Genomic DNA, 5,265 nt, shown 5'->3' on the forward strand with positions numbered 1-5,265 from the left:
AGAAGAGCTGTCTCTCTCTCTTTTGTACATAATCTTGACTTCTTCGGAACTGGGATTGATCTTTCTAATGCAGGACAGTGGGAAGCCCAATACAAGTCTCAATAAATATTGGGTGATTTAATACACAAATGGTGAGGAAGAGATGACGAGTCTGACAGCCTGGGCAGCACAGATAGACCCTGTCTCATGTGTATATACATATATATATATATAAATATATATACACATATTTATATATATACACACAAATATATATATTTATGTATGTTTTAAATATATTTATATAAAAATATATATTTTTAAATAGCTAGGAGTGATTGTGCATGCCTATAGTCCCAGCTACTTGGGAGGCTGAAGTGGGAGGATCACTTGAGCCTTGGAGGCTGAGGCTGCAGTGAGCTGAGATGGCACAACTGCATTCCAGCCTTGGTGAAAAAGTGAGACCCTGTCTCAAAAATAAATAAATAGGCTTTTCTGGGGTAGCCACAGCATGCATAGTGGGAGCAAATGGTGTTGATGGATAGTGAGGCTAGGTGATGAATCAGTTGGAAAGATTTTGAGCTCAAGAAACAGAAAACTCAACTTTCTTTGGTTGAAGCAATAAGGATGTTTATTGACTTGCAGAACCAGAAATTTAGGTGCAAGGTAAGCTTTATAGTTGACCAAATTTTGTAGCTCTGTGTGCATTTCTCAGCAGTTCTCTTGGCTCTGCCTCCTGCATGGAGCGGTTTCACACTCAGGTGAGTATGGAGAGGCTGTAGTTCTCCTCACATCTCACATCTACTCATAATGACGCCAAAGGACGAGAGAGAGGACTTTTGGAAGCTCTCTCAGAAGATGGAGGATGAACCCTTTCAGCTCTTGTCTTTGCTTTCTCTTGTTCTGTTTACTAAACAGCAACCAAAGGGAGCCTGTTGAAACATAAGCCAAATCATGACACTTTCTGCTCAAAGCCCTCCAGCAGCTTTTGTAAAAAAGCTGGAGTCCTTTCCAGACCTACAGTGCCCAGCAGGATCAGCCTCAGTGTCACCTCTTTGACTTCTTCTTCTGCTCTTATCCGTCTTGTCCACTCTACTCCAGCACACTGACCTCCCTGCTGCTCCTCAAACATGCTAAGCCCATCCTGCTCCAGGACCCTTTTCTTGAAATGATCTCCATACAGACTTCATTATGACAAATCCCTCACCTTCCTCAAATAGACTTCCCTGAGGACCCTATTTAAAAATGCAGCCCTTGGACTTTCATGCTTTCCATCTCTGCTTTACTTCACCTTGTTTCACTGATCATCGTCAAATACTATACATATTTTATGACTTATTTTGTTTATTGTCTGTGTCTCTTCGCAGAGTCATGACTTCCTTCTTTTCCCTGCTGCATAATTTCTATATTCCCAGCATTTAATAGCAGTGCCTGGAACATAGTAGGTGCACAATAAATATTTGCCAAATAAGTAAACAAAGGTCTCTCCCAAGCTTCTCCTTTTCTTTTCTTTGGTTCAATTTGGTCACCTTTCCTGAGTCAATCATTGCAAGGGTTTTGGGATTACTTCCAAGGCAATCAGGCTCATCCCCAGAGCTGGGGGTGGGGTTGGTTTCCTGTGAAACACATGGCTTCATGCAGACCTGGACAAAATCTGGATTCTTTTAGGAAGAAGAAGAGGAGGAAATGTGTTGGTTAGGCCACCCACAGTGTCAACTGCAGATGGTGCTATCTCTTTCTGAAGGCCTCACTGTGGCCTCCTGTGCATGTCCCACCTCCCCCTCAGAGTGCTTTTCACTGTCTGAGTGAAAAGATGAGCACAATGGTGAGGACCTTCCCTCTGCGATGTACGACTGTTAGGAACAGATGGGGAGATGACAAGGGGAAAAGAAGAAAAGTTGCAATGAAAAAACACCTTTGAGAAGCAGCAGTAAAGTCTGCAAAATGAAAAAATCACACGCAAACCCCAGACTGCAACTTCCGAGGTGCTAATGGCAATCCCAAGGAAGCAATTTTCTTGAATGACAGTCTAATTTTACCATTATTGCAGAGAGACCCACTTAAACATAGGAGCTCCTCTGCATAGGCTTCTGCATGCTAACGTCTGTGAGTGATAAAGATCTCAGATGTCTACTTCTGCCTGGAAGCATAGCATGGTACCCTGTGAGGAGCTCTGGTGTGTAGGACCCTGAGCCTGCCTTAGGAACCACCATCAAAACTGGGGCTCATCCTAACAGCTCAAGCACCATTAGCAGCTAGAGTCTGTGAGGACATTCACTTTTGCTCAGTAATGGCCATAGAGAGAGAGGATCTAAAAGAAGCTAAACTCATATCACAAATGGCTCCATTCAGTACCAGAGAAGGTTCGGCACATTCATTCTTTGATTTCATAGTAGATTATTCAATACCTGCTATGCAGTAGACACGATTCTAGGCACTGAGGATACACTCTTGCCTCTACAAAAGCAGCCAGGGTGCTCGTGTAAAAATGAAAACCCAAATCCTGTCCCCTGCTTAGAAGTCTCCTTATAAGGATTCTGTCTCCTTATCACACTGAGAAGAATCCCCAAATCCCATAGGCGGCTCCTGCCCACCTTGTCTCCTTGTCTCCTGCCCACCTGGCTGGCCTTGGAGGTTCCTGTGCTCCAGTGTTACCCTGGCTGCCCTCTTTCTGCTGCTCTCTTACTCCATGCTAGTTCCTGCCACAGGTCTTTTGCACCTTTTGGTTCTGTCTCTTGGAGCATGCCTCCCTTACATGTACTCATGGCCAACCTCTCCTTATGCAGCTCCTGCTCAGTGCTATGCTCTCAAAGATGCCTTGCTTGACTAATGCTGTACCATACACCAGGGGTGGCATTAAACATTTCTGACAACAGGGTTGGTACACTCACTAGGTAATCCAAACAGATGCTAGCCACTTACAACTGGAACAGCATATGTGTATACCAGCTGAATGCCACCCAATCACACACAACTTCCTAGTCAGTAAATCAGCCAGTTACATTCATTTCTGTCATACTACCTGCCAGTCTCTGACATTATCTTGGTGGGGTTGTTTTACTCTCCCTTTTCTCCCCATTTTCTATTTCTTTTTTTTTTTTCTTTTCTGTTTTTTCTTTGAGACGGAGTCTTGCTCTGTCATCCAGGCTGGAGTGCAGTGGCGTGATCTCGGCTCACTGCAAGCTCCACCTCCCGGGTTCATGCCATTCCCCTGCCTCAGCCTCCCACTTTCTATTTCTTAATTGCATACACCAATTAAAGGAAGAGTTTGTCTATTTTGTTCCTTGTGCATTACAGTACTGGCAGTGGCTAGTTCTGAGCTGGGCACGAAGTGGGCTCTCCATAAACATTTGTTGAATGAAAGACCAAAACATCCCAGCTCTCAGGCAGCTTACATTCTGTGAGATAGGATTAGTGGTGGCAGTTTCAGAGGTGCGCACCTGGAAAACTGAATGGACTTAGAATTCTGAATTCTGAAATCAGAAAGTAACTCTGAATTGGAGTGAATAATCATGACCCTGTGAGTGCCTGGGAGAGGGCAGATCTGCATAGCTTCTGGAATGATAAATCTGGGGCAATGTCTTCAGCACAGATGATCTACAGAAAAGGCTATAGTTCTTGAGGACTTTTGCCACATTAGCCTGACCCTGAACTTCAACAGCACTCACTGTATTCCTGCAGTGTTGGTCTTTTTGTAGAGTCTAAAATGAATACAGCTCTTGATAGCTTAAACACCGTCTTTAATAATCCTACCTAGAATGTCTTATTTAATTCTTTTTTTTAAAAAATGAAACGTTTCACAAATTTGCGTGTCATCCTTGCACAGGGCCCATGCTTGTCTTCTCGGTATTGTTCCAATTTTAGTATATATGCTGCCAAATGATGCCCTTGTGAGACAGGTAGGTGAAATTAGCTTCATTTTGCAGACTGAGAAACCGAGAGCTGAGCACAGTGGTGTGCACCTGTAGTCCCAGTTATTCAGGAGGCTGAGGAAGCAGCATCACTTGAGCCTCCGAGTTCAAGGCCAGCCTGGGCAACATAGTGAGACCCCCATCTTAAAAAAACACAACAAAACAAAACCAAGAAACTGAAACCCAATGAGATTAGAGGACTAGCCCAAGGACATAGAATGAGGAAGAGGCAGAGGCAGACGCAAAGCCCAAGCATTGTAGCAGTGTATTTCCACTGCACCCAAATGTGAGCTTTTGTTTTTTTTGAGATGGAGTTTCACTCTCGTTGTCCAGGCTGGAGTGCAATGGCGCGATCTCAGCTCACTGCAACCTCTGCCTCCTGGGTTCAAGCGATTCTCCTGCCTCAGCCTTTGGAGTAGCTGGGATTATAGGCATGTGCCTCCATGCTGGGCTAATTTTTGTATTTTTAGTAGAGATGGGGTTTCACCATGTTGGTCAGGCTGGTCTCAAACTCCTGACCTCAGGTGACCCACCCGCCTTGGCCTCCCAAAGTGCTGGGATTGCAGGTGTGAGTCACTGAGCCTAGCCACATTAGGGCTTTAAGGGTGTTCATCACCTAACTGATCCATTTCTGGTCTTCTCTAGGGAGATGTTATTTTGTTTTCAAGTGAGGCTCAAGTGAGAGTGGTTTGTGAGCCAACCACAGCACTGTCTTGACTGGATATACCATTTTATGCCATTTTGAAAATCCTCCCATAGTTTTAAAATTGACTTTATATTGGGATAATTGTAGATCCACATGCATTTGTAAGAAATAATAGAGTGATCTCATATGCGCTTTATCCAGTTTCTCCCAATGATAGCAGTTTGCAAAACTATAGTACAATAGGATATTGACTCTCTCACATTTTTAAGAGAATTTTTAAAAATGCACTCAGGGAGTTCAGGGGCCAGGGAACACACCTCTGTCCTTGGGCTGTGCCAGCACTGCCCTGTGGGCCCAGAGTCAGGGGCTTGGGAGGCAATCTGACCTGCCTCTGCCACTGCTCCTTGTGCGGGCTCCCTGAGGCTCAGCTTCCCCACCAGTGTGGCCAATGTGAGCTTCTTGATGGCAGGGGCCATGTGTCTCTTGCCTTGTCTCTGGTGCCTTGTGTGGAGTAGACTCAAGTAGACTTCCTGCTTCCACAGACTCATTAAGGACAGTGGACAGAGCCATGGAGCCTCCACATGGTGGGTGTACGTCAAGGAAGCAGCGCCGCCAGGTTCTGGGTGACCTTGGGCAGATTTCATCCCTTCACAAGCCTTAGCTTTCTTAGCTATAAAATGAAGGGCTGGATAAAGTCCATAAGAATCTTTCCAGTTTTGATGTAGGATT

The 5,265-nt window shown here is 44.8% G+C and overlaps 1 non-coding gene across 1 annotated transcript; it reads right to left on the reverse strand.

Annotated features, from left to right (window-relative positions):
• Window positions 1-3,760: 3,760 nt before the first annotated feature.
• On the reverse strand, window positions 3,761-3,863 carry LOC111524433. The gene has a single exon (XR_002725786.1). It is a non-coding gene; the product is annotated as a U6 spliceosomal RNA (small nuclear RNA).
• Window positions 3,864-5,265: the final 1,402 nt, after the last annotated feature.

The sequence above is a fragment of the Piliocolobus tephrosceles genome, chromosome 17 (assembly GCF_002776525.5).
Source record: "Piliocolobus tephrosceles isolate RC106 chromosome 17, ASM277652v3, whole genome shotgun sequence".
NCBI classification, from domain to species: domain Eukaryota; kingdom Metazoa; phylum Chordata; class Mammalia; order Primates; family Cercopithecidae; genus Piliocolobus; species Piliocolobus tephrosceles.